The sequence below is a fragment of the Rana temporaria genome, chromosome 9 (assembly GCF_905171775.1).
Source record: "Rana temporaria chromosome 9, aRanTem1.1, whole genome shotgun sequence".
Lineage (NCBI taxonomy): Eukaryota > Metazoa > Chordata > Amphibia > Anura > Ranidae > Rana > Rana temporaria.
In genome coordinates this window covers 42,630,630-42,648,946 of record NC_053497.1, presented here as the reverse complement: position 1 = coordinate 42,648,946, position 18,317 = coordinate 42,630,630, and positions in this window count along the sequence as shown.

Below are 18,317 nucleotides of genomic sequence, written 5' to 3'. Positions count from 1 at the left end.
GCAGTGAGTCGGCTCCGGCGGGGCGGCATACAGTTTCTATTGTGACTGCGCTGCCTGTCTGACACACATTACCGGCCCGCAACTCAACATGCCCACCGGCTGCGTTCCGGTACTGTAAACCCACGTACTGGGCGCAAGGAGAGGTGCTGGTACTCTCCAGGGCCATTTTTGGAAGTGGCGGTACTGAGTACCGCCGCGTTCCGGCCCAGTTAAAGCACTGATTATACAGGATTTATATAGCGCCAACAGTTTACGCAGCGCTATATTGTCTAAAAGGGGCGGTACTGGGAGGTGGGTAGGGGTGAAGAAAAGGGGTGACTCGGAAAGGGGGAGTTCCTGCACCTATTGTCTGAGAAAAAAAGCCCTGACTAGATCTATTACGTGGGCATGAATTGAGCCACATACAAAACCATCCACAGCTAAACATTCAACACATTTTTAAAAATTCCTTAGAAATCTTGCTTTCTATTAGTCCAGTTGACACCATGAAGCTAAAGATCAAGTAGCCGGAACTAGATGTGCAATAAACTAGACAAACAAGGAAGGCTTTGGCTGAGAAGATTCTCCATTTTCACAGCATGGGTCTTAGCATCTTCCTAAACTGTTAAGGATACGGGAGGATTGTCGTGATTCTTACACTGATGCTTAGCTGGAAGATCAATGGCTTGGCCTTCAAGGCAGGCATGATCTAGCTGCTTTAATGCCGCGTACACACGATCGGAAATTCCGACAACAAAACCGTGGATTTTTTTTACCGACGGAATTATGGTTTAAACTTGTCTTGCATACACACGGTCACACAAATGTTGTCGGAAATTCCGAACGTCAAGAACGCAGTGACGTACAACACTACGAAGAGCCGAGAAAAATGAAGTTCAATGATTCCGAGCATGCGTAGGATTTTTTTTACATACAGACGATCGAAATTTCCGACAAGAACTTTTGTTGTAGGAAAATTTGAGAACCAGCTCTCAAATTTTTGTGGTCGCAAATTCCGACAGAAAATGTCCGATGGAGCCTCTACACGGTCGGAATTTCAGACCAAAACTCACATCGAACATTTGTTGTTGGAAATTCCAACCGTGTGTACACGGCATCAGACATCTATACCTACCAGTGGATCCCTAAATCATTTTTGCAAATGCTTACCAAATGCTTATCAAAGCTTGCTAAATGCCTTTTGTACATGATGCTGCTATGATGCATGTAGGCTTACATTAAGGGTGTACTCACACTAGGCAATCTGTACTGTGCTAAGCACAATTGACCTCCAAAGTCCAGTTTGGGTGACTAATGTGAGTGGCCCCTACCATGCTGATTCATTGTATTGTGCCCTGGTCAGGGCTGGACTGGGACACAAATTTGGCCCTGGACTTCATCCAGACTAGCCCACTTTGACAGGTCTCTCCCATGGCGGCCGGACAACTCTCGCACCCCCCCCTGGCCATCCAACCCCTCTCTCCCCCTTCACTAGCCACTAGCCGTTCTACTTTATTAGAGTAGAACAGCTGGTACTGGTACTCTTATAGGCAGTACCAGTGGGGAAGCTACACATTATTTCACCCGGGGCAAAGAATCAGTTTGGTGCCCCCCCCCCCCCCCCTTATAGGACAAGATTAGGCAGAAGTGAGAAACTCCCAGGCAATAGCTGTTGAGTCAGCTGTCTGTCCCCTCCCTCATGCTCCTCTGTCGTCGTCCCTGCTCCTCCCCCTGTTTCTCTGTTCCCCCCCCAAGTGTGCGCTGCGGGTAAGGAGAGACAAAGGAGCGGAGAGGGGCGGCAGTCCGCTGTCGCTGAGCCGGCCCACTGAGCCATCGGCCCACCAGGAAACTCCCTGTAGTCTCAATGGCCAGTCCATCCCTGGCCCTGGTCCATGTGAAGAGTTAGGCTCGGGCATGGTTCAGTTGGACACAGGCATGGTACGCATCTCTGTGTTAATAGTGCTAGAGCATTGAACTATTGCCGATCACTGAGCATGGAAGTAGGGATCACTGTAGTCTGGTTGGCAGAGGTGATGACGTACGTGTGCTTGGGCCTCCCACAATATGAGTGGGGCCAGCATGGGAATGTAAAAGTGAATCATCGTGCTTGGGCATGGTACAAGGCAACTGCCCAGTGTGAGTACGCCTAAAATAAGCTTTAATCTCTATTTTTACTAAAGTTATTTTTTTTAATGGAAAAACGTCTTTCTTTAGCCTTTCCTCTTCCCACTTTGACAGGATAAAGACCTACTCGCCAGCACTATGACCTTTCCAGGTATCTCCATTCATACAACTAAAGCCTATTGATTTAGCTCAGTAGTACGCTGACTATTACCAGAAGTTATCCCAAGATTAATATCAAATGATGGTAAGTGATTCATCACCACGGTCGTACATCTGAACACACTTTATACACAGAAAGCTTTTGCCATCTCTCCTCTACCTCCATTTTTTTCTATTTTACTTCTATATTGTAGTGTGGATTTTATATATATTATAACATATATTTTTAGTTATAATTGCTGCTGTTACCTTAAAGGAAAGAGAGAAATAAACATGAAGACTTCCACGGCTGACCTCACCTTTAGCATATGCTGCCTGGCTATCATGCTGGTCCAATGGCTTGAATATTTTGAGTATGTTGATTTCTCTGACTTTCTTGATCTGCATACTTATTGTTTCTCAGATCGGTGAATCTAAAAAGTATTATAGTCAGGTGATCAGCATTAATGCCTGACAGCTAGCATTTATAGGAGCTCAGCAAAGGCAGACCCATATATTTCTCAAGATGGGCAGCGCAGTGGTGTAGTGGTAAGCACTTTCACCTAGCAGCAAAAAGGGTCGCTGGTTCAAATTCCAACCGTGACACCATCTGCCTGGAGTTTGCATTTTCTCCCTGTGCCTGTGTGGGTTTTCTCCGGTTTCCTCCCACACCCTAAGAACATGCTGGTAAGTTAATTGGCTCCTGTCTAAATTGGCCCTAGTATATGTGTGTTACGGAACTTAGGTTGTAAGCTCCTTGAGGGTAGGGACTGATGTGACTGTACAATGTAGATGTAAAACACTGCATAAATTGACAGCGCTATATAAGTACTTTAACCACTTAAGGACCGCCTCCTGCACATATACGTTGGCAGAATGGCACGGCTGGGCACAGGTACGTCCTGTACTAGTACCCAGCCGTGGGTCGCGGGCGCGCTCCCGCAACCCGGTCCGAAGCTCCGTGACCGGGACCCGTGGACCTGATCGCCGCTGGAGTCCCACGATCGGTCCCCGGGTGCTGAAGAACGGGGAGAGCCGTGTGTAAACACGGCTTCCCCGTTCTTCACTGTGGCGGCAGCATCGATCGTGTTATTCCTTTTATAGGGGGACACAATCGATGATGTCACACCTACAGCCACACCCCCCTACAGTTGTAAACACACTTCAGGTCACACATAACCACAGGGGGCGCTGATGGGGTTAACTCCCAAACTGCAATTGTCATTTTCACAATAAACAATGCATTTTAAATGCATTTTTTGCTGTGAAAATGACAATGGTCCCAAAAATTTGTCAAAATTGTCCGTAATGTCCGCCATAATGTCGCAGTCACGAAAAAAATCGCTGATCGCCGCCATTAGTAGTAAAAAAATTTTTTTTTATAAAAATGCAATAAAACTATCCCCTATTTTGTAAACGCTATAAATTTTGCGCAAACCAACCGATAAACGCTTATTGCGATTTTTTTTTTACCAAAAATAGGTAGAAGAATACGTATCGGCCTGAGGGAAATTGTTTTTTTTTATATATTTTTGGGAGTTATTTATTATAGCAAAAAGTAAAAAATATAGAATTTTTTTCAAAATTGTCGCTCTATTTTTGTTTATAGCGCAAAAAATAAAAAACGCAGAGGTGATCAAATACCACCAAAAGAAAGCTCTATTTGTGGGAAAAAAGGACGCCAATTTTGTTTGGGAGCCACGTCACACGACCGCGCAATTGTCAGTTAAATCGATGCAGTGCTGAATCGCAAAAAGGGGCAAGGTCCTTTAGCTGCATTTTGGTCCGGGTCTTAAGTGGTTAAATAAAAAACCACAGGTTTACGTTAACGTAAGTTTGAATATGACTTTTTCATTTCTACACCCTTGCTGTGCAATATTAGTACACTATGGGGGTTATTTACTAAAGTCAAATCCACTTTGCACTACAAGTGCAAACTACAAGTGTTAAGTGCACTTGAAATTGCACTGAAAATGCACTTGGAAGTGAAGTCGCTGTAGACCCGAGGGGGACATGCAAGGAAAATAAAAAACAGCATTTTAGCTTGCACATGATTGGATGATAAAATCTGCAGAGCTTCCCCTCATTTCAGATCTACCCCTCAGATTTACAGTGACTGCCTTTCCAAGTGCACTTTCAGTGCAATTTCAAGTGCACTTTGCACTTGAAGTTTGCACTTGTAGTGCAAAGTGGATTTGCCTTTCATAGAAAAAAAAAACTATGGGGTAGATTCACGTAGGGAGCGCGTATTTTAGTGCGGGCGTAACGTATCCTATTTACATTACGCCTCCGCAACTTTGACATGCAAGTGCAGTATTCACAAAGCAAAATTGCGGCGGCATAGCGTAAATAGGCCGACGTAAGCCCGCCTAATTCAAATGTGGAAGATGTGGGCGTGTTTTATGTTAATTTATTGTGACCCCACGTAAATGATGCTTTTTCCGAACGGCGCATGCGCCGTCCGTGAAAGTATCCCAGTGCACATGCTCCAAATTAACCCGCACAAATTCAATGCTTTCGACGTGAACGTAAATTACGCACAGCCCTATTTGCGAACGACTTACGCAAACAACGTAACCGACGTAAAATTCGACGCGGTCCCGACGTCCATACTTAATATTGGCTGCGCCTCATATAGCAGTGGCAACTTTATGCTGGAAAAAGCCTTACGTAAACGGCGTATCTGTACTGCGACGGCCGGGCTTACGTTCGTGAATAGGCGTATCTAGCTGATTTACATATTCTAGGCGTAAATCAGCGTACACGCCCCTAGCGGCCAGCGTAAATATGCAGTTAAGATACGACGGCGTAAGAGACTTACGCTGGCCGTATCTTAGAGAAATTCTGGCGTATCTGATTCTTTGAATCAGGCGCCAGGATACGACGCCTCACACTCAGAGATACGACGGCGTATCTGGAGATACGCCGTTGTATCTCCTACGTGAATCTGGCCCTATATTTGTAGGTCTTTCAATGATCCCTCTAGCGAATACCCGCTAAGATAAAGCTCACTTGAGTTCCCGATGAACTGGTTGAAATTCGCATTGTGGGTGGCCCTTTTGCGACCTTCCCTGCCGATGGAAAATCAGAGTCGGGAGCGAGACCGAAAACTGTCATCAAATCAGATGCATTCGCTATTTGGGCATTCTGGATGTTGGAACACAATAGCCGCAGTGGGAGATTCGTCTATCCGCGCCGTTTAACGTTTTCAAGGTCTGCACAGCTGTACTAAGTAGGAAGCGGACTCCGATTATGTAAAGTGCTAACATGACTGCCGCCATGTACTTACATAATTACAAACTCTACAAGGAGACATTAAAAATACAACCTTTTCATGTATAAGGTGATTAGTATCAGCCTGATCACTTTTTATCTGTCTAATTAAAAAAAAAAAAACCCTAGCATCCAATTTTAACACAAACGGTTAAAAAAAAAAAAAAAAAAAAAAAAAAATGTCCATGTGGCACATCAAACAGTTAAATCCCAGTGGCCCTTCTCTCTAGTTCTAGATATAAAGTCAGCATAAACGCCTATTAGTTTGTTATGGGCAACACCGCCACATGTTATGCAGGAAGCCCCTAGCGCTATATGGGTCAGTTTGTCTGCCACATGGGAGCGCTTTGCCTGTAAGAACGCCAAGTATATCATTTGTTGTAACACAGAAAACTAATTTTTCCTTTTGCTATATTAGGCCACTACAGGGATTTCAGAAATGCTCCCGTTTTGGACTGGAAAAGCACAGCACACTCCGATGTCAATGTGACACTAGGCTACGAGGCTGGGGTCAACGGTGTCATAGGTAATGTCAGAGGATTAGCTGATAACCCCAAGTGGTTGTCACTTCCCACAGATCTACAGAGGGCTGACCTCATTCACATCATGACAGGTACCCTGACATACCCCATGAGCTAAAAAAAAAATAAGATCAATTTTGAAATAAAAACAAATTCAAAACTCGGCGCGGGAACGACGGCCATACTTAACATTGGTACGCCGCACTTACGCCACCATATAGCAGGGGTAACTATAAGCCGGGAAAAGCCTAACGTAAACGGCGTAAATGTACTGCGTCGGCCGGGCGTAAGTTCGTGAATTCGCGTATCTAGCTAATTTGCATACTCGACGCGGAATTCGACGGAAGCGCCACCTAGCGTAAATATGCAGTTACGATACGACGGTTTAACACAGTTCCGCCAGTCGAATCTACGGGAAATCTATGCGTAACTGATTCTAAGAATCAGGCGCATAGATACGACCGCGCAACTCAGAGATACGACGGCGTATCTGGAGATACACCGTCGTATCTCGTTTGAGAATCTGGCCCATATAATTTAGAAGGGAATACTATAATTATAAATAAGAAGACACATATAAATATAACATTTTAAACACAACTTTTTTTTTGGGGTGTTTACCCCTCAATAAGGCTGCATTCTCACCTGAGCGTTTTGTCGCCTGAAGCGCGACGCTCAAATACGCTAGAGGGGAAAAAATACATTATTCCCTATGGAGATGGTTCACATCTGCACGCCAATACGCCTAACGCCGAACGCCTGAAGCTCAAACAAGTTCCGGACACTTTTTTGTCGCGCGTATCGGGCGATTTGGGCGTATTTGAGCGTTTCTATTTCCCATAGAAAGTAATGGAAACGCTGGATTCAAGCGACTAGCGCGACAACGAGCGTTTGCTACGGGCGTTTCGTCACTTTAATCAATAGAACTTTTCACCCAGGCAGAAGATTAAAAAAATCGCTTCCGTCGACGCGGAATTCAACGGAAGCGCCGCCTAGCGTAAATATGCAGTTACAAATTTAGTAATTTTTTTATTTTATTTTTTATAATTAAACTTTATTACATTTTTTTCTTTACATAAAACATTTAACATGCCTTGACACTTAAAAGGCAGCTCGATACTACCATCCTTTACTATATGGTGGTTTCCGGTCCTCCCCCCCAAAAAAAAAAGAGGAGGTGGGAAGGGAGAACGCAGGAAGACGTTTGTGACTATAAAAAATTTATTAATATATATGTATTCCTAGTGCTATATACTTGTGATATTTATTATTTATTATGTTCCTCTGTGACTTCTTATATTTATTTGTCTGTGATTCAGGTTTACCTCCCTTAGGCTGCATTCACACCTGAGCGTCGGTCGTTCGCGCGTATTCATGCTTATTTGCGCGTTTGCATACAGCGTCGTCCGACGTTTTTGTACTTCGACGTTTTTCATTTTAGCCAATAGGAAAAATTATCATGTTTTCATTACTTGTTGCTACGTTGGTAGATTTTTTTTATCTTCTGCCTGGGTGAAAAGTTCTATTGATTAAAGCGACGAAACGCCCGTAGCAAACGCTCGTTGTCGCGCTAGTCGCTTGAATCGAGCGTTTCCATTACTTTCTATGGGAAATGGAAACGCTCAAATACGCCCAAACCGCCCGATACGCGCGACAAAAAAGGGTCCGGAACTTGTTTGAGCTTCAGTCGTTCGGCGTCAGGCGTATCGGCGTGCAGATGTGAACCATCTCCATAGGGAATAATGTATTTTTTCCCCTCTAGCGTATTTGAGCGTTTTGTCGCCTGAAGCGCGACGCTCAAATACGCTAGAGGGGAAAAAATACATGCAGCCTTATGGCCCGTACACACGATCCGAATATCGTACGACGGATCGTACGACTTTTTTCGCTTAATAGTCGCAAGTAAAATGAAATAGGTTATTAAAGTCACGAAAATTCTCGTACGACCGAAAAAAATTATCGGAAGTGATGTCATGTGTTGTAATGTATTTGTATTGTATTGTCGGACGACAACTGTACTGACTAAACGAAAATCGTACGATCTTACATCGTACGAGGAAAATTTTCGTGCATGTCCGATCAAATAATATCGGATGAACGGTCGTGATCGGCTCTCGAAAGTGGTGTACACACGATCCGAAAATCGTACGATTCTTCATCGGACGATCGTATTCGTCCGATATTCGGATCGTGTGTACAGGCCATTAGGCTTACCTGTGGATGTTTGCAATATCTCCTAAACCTACACGGTTTAGGAGATACTTCCTAAAAAGAGTACACCGCATGCGCGCCGTAGACATCGGCGCAGGCACACTGTAAATGCAGTTTTTGCTAAAATATAATGCCGTGTTTTAAAGCACCCGCACGCATTCGCGGAGTGACGTCATCACCGCTCCGGCCAATCACAGGGCCGGAGCGGCGATACCCGGAAGTAACCTCCGGGTTTCATGGCTGCGGCTGGAGGGGGAGACGAGGACGGCATCGGGGGCTTCGATCTAAGGTAAGTAATGCATTATGAGTTAGTATGCTAGTCATACTAGCTCATTATGCCTTTGTCTTGCAGGTTGTTTTTTTTTTTTTTCAAATGGATTTACAACCGCTTTAAACTCTCCATCATGCTACTTATTTCTCTCATGACAGGTTTCCTTTAAAGCACCTGTAAGATGATCGTAGCGAACAAGTTTTTAGGGTGGAAAATTTGATTAGCCAGATTAGGGTTTTGAGTTGCCAGGTTAGGTTTGATTAGCCAGATTAGAGTTTCGATTAGTCAGTTAGAGTTTCGAACCGCCATGTTAGGGTTTCGGTTAGCTAGGTTAAGGTTTCAACTAGCTAGGTTAGGGTTTTAATTATCGGGTTAGAGTTTCGATTAGCCAGGTTAGGGTTTCAACTAGCCAAATTAGAGTTTTGATTAGCCATGTTAGGGTTTTGAATAGCCAGGTTAGGGTTTTGATTGGCCAGGATGGAGCTTTAATTTAACCAGGTTAGAGTTTTGATTAGCCAAGTTAGGGTTTCGAATAGCTAGGTTAGGGATTTGATTATCAGGTTAGGGTTTCGATTAGCCAGGTTAGGGTTTTAACTAGCCAAATTAGAGTTTTGATTAGCCAAGTTAGGGTTTCGAATAGCTAGGTTAGGGTTTTGATTTGCCAGCTTAGAGTTTCAATTACCAGGCTAAAGTTTAGATTACCAGGTTAGAGTTTCGATTACCAGGTTTGGCTTTTGATTACCAGGTTAGGGTTTTGATTAGCCATGTTAGAGTTTTGAAAAGCCAGGTTAGGGTTTTGGTTAGCTAGGTTAGGGTTTCAACTAGCCAGGTAAGGATTTTGAATAGCCAGGTTATGGTTTCTATTAGCTAGGTTAGGATTCAACTAGCCAGGCTAGAGTTTCAGTTACCAGGTTAGAGTTTCGATTAGCCAGGTTAGAATTTTGAATAGCCAGGTTAGGGTTTCTATTAGCTAGGTTAGGGTTTCAATTATCCAGGTTAGAATTCTGATTAACCAGGATAGAGTTTTAAAAAGTCAGGTTAGGGTTTTAATTAGCTAGGTTAGAGTTTCAACTAGCCAGGTTAAAGTTCTGAGTACCAGGTTAGAGTTTTGATTAGCCAGGTTAGAGTTTTGGTTAGCTAGGTTGGGGTTTCAACTAGCCAGGTTAGAGTTTTGATTGGCCAGGTTAGAGTTTTGATTGGCCAGGTTAGAATTTTGAATAGCTAGGATAGGGTTTCTATTAGCTAGGTTAGGGTTTCAACTAGCCAGGTTAGAGTTTGGATTACCAGGTTATGGTTTTGATTTGCCAGGTTGGAGCTTAAATTAGCCAGGTTAGGGTTTTGATTTGTCAGGTTAGGGTTTTGATTCGTCAGGTTGGAGCTTAGATTAGCCAGGTTAGGGTTTCGATTAGCCAGGTTAGGGTTTCGATTAGCCAGGTTGGAGCTTAGATTAGCCAGGTTAGGGTTTTGATTCGTCAGGTTGAAACTTAGCTTTGCTAGGTTAGGGTTTTGATTCGTCAGGTTGAAACTTAGCTTTGCTAGGTTAGGGTTTTGATTCGTCAGGTTGGAGCTTAGATTAGCCAGGTTAGGGTTTTGATTCGTCAGGTTGGAGCTTAGATTAGCCAGGTTAGGGTTTTGATTCGTCAGGTTGGAGCTTAAATTAGTCAGGTTAGGGTTTTGATTCGTCAGGTTGGAGCTTAGATTAGCTAGGTTAGGGTTTTGATTCGTCAGGTTGGAGCTTAGATTAGCCAGGTTAGGGTTTTGATTCGTCAGGTTGGAGCTTAGATTAGCCAGGTTAGGGTTTTGATTCGTCAGGTTGGAGTTTAGATTAGCCAGGTTAGGGTTTTGATTTGCCAGGTTGGAGCTTAGATTAGCCAGGTTAGGGTTTCGATTAGCCAGGTTAGGGTTTTGATTTGTCAGGTTGGAGCTTAGATTAGACAGGTTAGGGTTTCGATTAGCCAGGTTGGAGCTTAGATTAGCCAGGTTAGGGTTTTGATTTGCCAGGTTGGAGCTTAGATTAGCCAGGTTAGGGTTTCGATTAGCCAGGTTAGGGTTTTGATTCGCCAGGTCTTTTTGACCAATTGCTAATGTTTCCTGCGCCAGGATAGGACAGGCTGGTGCTGTGATGACTGTTTTCCTGCTACTCAGACAGAACATGCACTTTCACAGCCGCAATTCCTTGTCCAAGGCTGGCCCTTTATAAGTAAAAGTAAAACTCTCTTATCAAAGGACAAACATCCACTTAATTATGCTTAGTGTTCACCCAAAAAAGAATTCCAGTTGCAGGGTTGCCCGCTGCCGTACCCCCCAGTGTGGACAGTGATCCCCCCGCCTGGGCCCTGACCTCTCCTTGCCTCCAGTCATGTTGGGCCAATGTGTGGGAATAGTAAAGGGGCTTTTCATCCCTCTCCACAGGGCTGGGGGGCAGAATGCACATATCAAGGCAGGGAAAAACACTAACACAAACAGGGGGTGAAAACACTTTTGTGTGTATTGAAAATCCCCCCGCGGCCCCCCCTGCTCTTCTGGAAGTCCAGCACATGGAGATCTGACAGAGAGAAGGGAGAATCCACGGCTCCTTTTGTCTTCCCTGCATCTAATCTGTGTGTCCAGAATCACACTGTGCAAGAGGTGGATGAGGAGGGGCAACAAGACAATATAGAGGAATGACAAAAAAAACTTAAATGGGATCAAAGTGCACAGCAGCTAGAGGAACCAGTAGGATCAAAGACATTAAAGCAATGCAGGCAACTGCCACCTCATTGGGGCACAGCAGGGCCCGTATGCCTGGCCTTACCAGGTGACCAATGATAATAATATATTAGATCATTTAATATGCCGCTATCACTTTGTCACCGATGTTGCAAATTATAGGAAAAGAGAAACTTTGCAACTTATTTCTACAGAATCTTGTGTTCTCTTTGCACTGAAATATCACTGTGCTTTGGTGCAAATCTGGAAGGTGACCTACATAGCAATGCTAGATTATTTTTAATAAATGATTTTTAATAATTTATAGATCACTTTAATAATAGGAAGATATAGCAAGGGTAGTGCTGTGACAGGCTGCGAAACTTAAAGCGGTATTAAGCCGAATTAAAAAATGAATCATATTACAACTTACCAGGGCTTTTTTTCTTAGAAAATAGGTGAAGGAACTCAACCACAACCCCCCAAAACCCCCCTCCTCCCAGGGGTGCGCTATGTGCAGAGTTCTGGGGTGTGCTTGGTACATAGTACAGAGATTAGGGGTGCGCTATGTGCAGAGTTCTGGGGTGTGCTTTGTACATAGTACAGAGATTAGGGGTGCGCTATGTGCAGAGTTCTGGGGTGTGCTTTGTACAAAGTACAGAGATTAGGGGTGCACTATGTGCAGAGTTCTTGGGTGTGCTTAGTACATAGTACAGAGTTTAGGGGTGCGATACGTGCAGAGTTCCGGGGTGTGCTAAGTACGTGGTACAGAGTTTAGGGGTGCGATACATGCAGAGTTCTGGGGTGTGCTTGGTATATAGTACAGAGTTTAGGGGTGCGCTACGTGCAGAGTTCTTGGGTGTGTTTAGTACATAGTACAGAGTTTAGGGGTGCGATACGTGCAGAGTTCCGGGGTGCGCTTGGTACATAGAACAAAGTTTAGGGCTACGCTATGTGCAGAGTTCTTGGGTGTGCTTGGGTACATAGTACAGAGTTTAGGGGTGCACTATCTGCAGAGTTTAGGGGTGCACTTGGTACATAGTACAGAGTTTAGGTGTGCGCTACGTGCAGAGTACCGGGGTGCGCTTGGTACATAGTAAAGAGTTTAGGGGTGCGCTATGTGCAGAGTTCTTGGGTGTGCTTGGTACATAGTACAGAGTTTAGGGGTGCGCTATGTGCAGAGTTCTTGGTTGTGCTTGGTACATAGTACAGAGTTTAGGGGTGCGCTATGCGTAGAGTTCTTGGGTGTGCTTGATACATAGTACAGAGATTAGGGGTGCGATACGTGCAGAGTTCTTGGGTGTGCTTGGTACATAGTACAGAGTTTAGGGGTGCGCTACGTGCAGAGTACCAGGGTGCGCTTGGTACATAGTACAGAGTTTAGGGGTGTGCTATGTGCAGAGTTCTTGGGTGTGTTTGGGTACATAGTACAGAGTTTAGGGGTGCGCTTGGTACATAGTACATAGTTTAGGTGTGCGCTACGTGCAGAGTACCGGGGTGCGCTTGGTACATAGTAAAGAGTTTAGGGGTGCTCTATGTGCAGAGTTCTTGGGTGTGCTTGGGTACATAGTACAGAGTTTAGGTGTGTGCTACGTGCAGAGTACTGGGGTGCGCTTGGTACATAGTATGGAGTTTAGGGGTGCGCTATGCGTAGAGTTCTTGGGTGAGCTTGGTACATAGTACAGAGTTTAGGGGTGCAATACATGCAGAGTTTTGGGGTGCGCTTGGTAGATAGTACAGAGTTTAGGGATGCGCTATGTGCAGAGTTCTTGGGTGTGCTTGGTACATAGTAAAGAGTTTAGGGGTGCGCTACATGCAGAGCACCAGGGTGCGCTTGGTACACAGAACAGAGTTTAGGGGTGTGCTATGTGCAGAGTTCTTGGGTGTGCTTGGGTACATAGTACAAAGTTTAGGGGTGCGCTATCTGCAGAGTTTAGGGGTGCACTTGGTACATAGTACAGAGTTTAGGTGTGCGCTATGTGCAGAGTACTGGGGTGCACTTGGTACATAGTACAGAGTTTAGGGATGCGCTATGTGCAGAGTTCTGGGGTGCGCTTGGTACATAGTACAGGGTTTAGGGGTGCGCTATGTGCAGAGTCCCAGGGTGCGCTTGGTACATAGTACAGAGTTTAGGGGTGCGCTATGTGCAGAGTTCCGGGGTGCGCTTGGTACATAGTACAGGGTTTAGGGGTGCGCTATGTGCAGAGTTCCGGGGTGCGCTTAGTACATAGTACAGAGTTTAGGGGTGCGCTACATGCAGAGTTTTCCTTTTCTTTTATTTATTTTTCACTTCCACTCTGGATGAAGGAGGAACAGAGACATCTTTGGACAGCAGAATTGTTAATCTGGGTTAGAGGCGTGTCAGATGTATTATCAGATTTAAATACATTAACAAATTGAGCTAACACTTCCTAAGCACGTACAGCGTACATTTTTTTTTCTTTTTGCCAGAAAGGTTCCTTGTAAATATAAGATGATCATTGTAAGCACCCCTGCCAGTGCTAAATGGTTTATCTCAACCCTCTAACTGTTAAATCTCTGCAGGGCAGCTTGATCTGCTGAAAAACGACAGACTAACTAGCAAGATCACGAGGGGAAAATAAAATAAAGAAAGCCTAAAAAAGAAAACGAATGCAGCCATATAATATTGTTTGCTTTTGAGTTTATTACTACTTCAAAGTGTTACTAAACTCACAACAGTAAAATCAGTTGGATTGATTCAAAGAGCAATTGCGCCTGCGTAACCATAGTTACGCAGCGCAATTGCTTACTTGCCCCGGCGTATCGAATGCTCCCGATTCAGGAACCTCATTACGCCGACTGCAGCCTAAGATATGACTGGCATAAGGCTTCTTATGCCATCGTATCGTAGGCTGCATTCTTACGATGGCCCCTAGGTGGCGTTCCCGTAGTGGTCAGAGTATAGTATGCAAATTGCATACTAACGCCGATTCACAACGGTACGCGAGCCCTGCGTACGCAGTTTACGTCGTTTCCGTCCGTCGGGTTTCGCGTAAGGCTGCTCCTGCTAATAGCAGGGGCAGCCAATGCTACGTATACCCGTCGTTCCCGCGTTGCGAAGTTTACATTTTACGTTGTATGCGTAAGTGAATCGTGAATGGCGCTGGACACCATTCACGTTCACTTTGAAGCAAATGACGTCCTTGCGACGTCATTTGCCGCAATGCACGTCGGGAAAGTTTCCCGACGGAGCATGCGCCCTACGCTCGGCGCGGGAACGCGCCTAATTTAAATGATTCCCGCCCCCTACGGGATCATTTAAATTGCGCGCGCTTACGCCGGGCATTTTGCCGGAGCGCCCACGCAATTTACTGCTCCGTGAATCAAGGGTAGCGCAGGTAATTTGCGGAGGCGCAGCGGCAAAACGGTGCGCTGCGCCTCCGTAAAAACTGCGCAAATCTACCTGAATCTACCCCAGTCTGTATATGCAGTAAAGTATGCTTGTTATACTCACTGTGGAACCTAAGGGGTTAATCCTCTGCAGTGTGTAAAAAGCTGTTTGATCCTGTCTTCTCTGACCCTCCCCTTTTTTTACTGTCCTCAATCCATCTCCTGATAAGACAGAGCCTTTGGAGTCACTCTGCACATCATGCTCAGTTTGGTGTGTATTGCGAGAGAGTGTTTTTTTTTCTTTGTAGGGTACATGGCACAGGGCCAATCAGCACTGTCCAGGCAGAGGGTCAGGGGACCTGCAGCCTCATAGGACAACCAGAGCAGAATGAAAACTCCTCATATAAGCTTTAACCAGTGCTCAACCAGACTGCTATATACTGCTGGTGAGAAAAGGTATTTATCAGTTTATATTTACTAAGATAATTTCCATGTTCTGTGTAGTGTGGGAGTCCAGATATAGTGTATGCAGGGTCCTGGGTTTATCTGGCCATACCCCAGCAGAATTTCATTTGAAATGTTGTGTTTTCAGCCAGTTAGTTTGTTTTCCTAATCCTTAGTGAGGTCAAATCTACTTTCATTTTCGGAGGGAAATTTTCTTGCCATGTGACCTGTGTTTTCTGCTTGTCGGATAAAATGTAACGTCCCTTCTGCCTTCTCCCTTAATAGCTAAATGTGGTGAGCACTTATGCACTGGGGTCCTTGGAATCAGATCTCAGCCAGGACACTATCTGCATGGAGTTTGCACGTTCTCCCTGTGCTTGCATTGGTTTCCTCCAGGTACTCTGGTTTCCTCCCACACTCCTGAGATGAAATGTTAGGTTACCTGGCTCCTGTGTAGATTGGCCCTATCCCCTTCTGCTAGTTGGGGTAAGGAAAAACCTGGCAATCTACTTTGTAAAAATTAACCAAGAATCAGTGGCAGCTGGTGCTCAAAATTTTTTGGGGGGCGCAAACAAACGAAAAAAAACCCATCAATTGCAGCCTCACTGTGCCCATCAAACGCAGCTACTGTGCCCATCAATTGCTGCCACTGTGCCCATCAAACACAGCTACTGTGCCCATCAATTGTCGCCACTGTGCCCATCAAACGCAGCTACTGTGCCCATCAATTGCCGCCACTGTGCCCATCAAACACAGTCACTGTGCCCATCAATTGTCGCCACTGTGTCATCAATTGTCGCCACTATGCCATGCCATCAAACGCAGCCACTGTGCCATCAATTGTCGCCACTGTGCCCATCAATTGTCGCCACTGTGCCATGCATTTGTCGCCTCTGTGCTATGCCATCAATTGTCGCCACTGTGCCCATCAATTGTCGCCACTGTGCCATGCCATCAAACGCAGCCACTGTGCCATCAATTGTCGCCACTGTGCCCATCAATTGTCGCCACTGTGCCATGCCATCAAACGCAGCCACTGTGCCCATCAATTGTCGCCACTGTGCCATGCATTTGTCGCTTCTGTGCTATGCAATCAATTGTCAACACTGTGCCATGCCATCAAACGCAGCCACTGTGCCATCAATTGTCGCCACTGTGCCCATCAATTGTCGCCACTGTGCCATGCATTTGTCGCCTCTGTGCTATGCCATCAATTGTCGCCACTGTGCCCATCAATTGTCGCCACTGTGCCATGCCATCAAACGCAGCCACTGTGCCATCAATTGTCGCCACTGTGCCCATCAATTGTCGCCAATGTGCCATGCCATCAAACGCAGCCACTGAGCCCATCAATTGTCGCCACTGTGCCATACATTTGTTGCCTCTGTGCTATGCCATCAATTGTCGCCACTCTTCCCATCAATTGTCGCCACTGTTCCATGCCATCAAACGCAGCCACTGTGCCATCAATTGTCGCCACTGTGCCATGCCATCAATTGTTGCCACGCTGCCCATCAATTGTCGCCACTCTTCCCATCAATTGTCGCCACTGTGCCATGCCATTCATTTTGCCACTGTGCCCATCAATTGCTGCCAGTTTTCCCCTTCAAAAACCGCCAGTTTGTCCAGTAAAATGCTGTCAGATTGCCCGCTCAAATACCACCAGATTGCCCCCGACTTCCCTCCCCCCCCCCCCTGCTCGACATTTACTTTTCTCGGGTCAGCCATTCTCCCTCCACGATCCCTCGATGTCTTCTCCCGCCCTCGATGTCGCTTCAGCCAATCAGGTTACCGGTAAGCCTGATTGGCTAAGACGCGTGTCCCCTGGTTAACCTGGTCCCCTGGTTAACTATTTGGTAGCCGATTAGAGCCCACAGGCTTTAATCGGGAAGCCTATCAGAGCCGCTGGCTCTGATAGACACTTCCAAAAACAAACCAACTGCTGTTATTCAGATGGCCGGCGCTCACCAGGGGGGCGGCCATCTGAATAGTGGGCGGTAGTGGCGCCGGCGACAATACATAGCAATGCATGAATCTATGTATTGTTGACTTCAGTAACGGTGCAGGAGAGAGAGGGGGCGGCGCTCCTGCGCCCACTATGAACGCACCGCCACTGCCAAGAATATTCTATGAAAAAAGGCTCAAGCATATCAGACATGGTACCTGAGAGCCGGCCCATAGAATTACTAAGAGTTGGATACGGCAGAATGTACAGTATACGTATATACATACAATTTTTGAGTGGACCTAAAGCCGGCCATAGATGGTTTGAATCTCGGCCAGTTCAGCTGAGATTTGAACCGTATGAGCAGACTGATCGATCAACTCGGGTACAACCAGCCTGTCAGATTTTTCTTCATATGGTTACTGCCAGCAGCTTTACCCCGCTGGCAGTAACCATTGTATTCTGCCGGCCGGGAATGCTCCCCACGCCCCCCGCTGGCAGAATAGAATAGTGCAGCGGGAGGCATTTCCCATTAACACTGACACAAATTGGAAGGAAAGAAAATCTTATCATCTATGGCCAGCCTTACTTTATAAATGAGATCTGCTTTACTTGGGATAATCTAGCCTAGTTCAGCCATTTGACAAATTGATGCATAGTTTGTTCTTTTTAACCACTTGAGACCCGCGCTATTGACAAAAGACGTCAACAGCGCGGTTCTCAGGTGCCAAGTGGACGTCTTTGGACGTCATTTCAAAAGCAGTACCCGCGCGGCGGGTAACCACTGTGCCGCTGCATCGCTGGGGAGCCGATGTGTGTACCTGGCGGCCGCGATGTCCGCCGGGTACACGCGATCGTCGGTGACACAGCCGGTAACAGCAGGGACGTGAAGCTCTGTGTGTAAACACAGAGCTTCACGTGCTGTTAGAGGAGAGGAGACCGATCTGTGTCTCTTGTACATAGACACAGCATCGGTCACCTCTCCCAGTCAGCCCCCTCCCCCCACACAGTTAGAACACACCCAGGCTACACATTTAACCCCTTCCTCACCCCCTAGTGTTAACCCCTTCCCTGCCAGTCACATTTATACAGTAATTAGTGCATTTTTATAGCACTGATCGCTGTATAAATGTGAATGGTCCCAAAATTGTGTCAAAAGTGTCCGATACGTCCGTCGCAATATCGCAGTCCCAATAAAAATCACAGATCACAGCCAATACTAGTAAAAAAAAAAATGAAAAAAAAACCATAATTCTGTCCCTTTTTTGTAGGCGCTATAACTTTTGCGCAAACCAGTCGCTTATTGCGATTTTTTTATTTTTTTTTACAAAAATACGTCGAAAAATACGTATCGGCCTTAACTGAGAAAAAA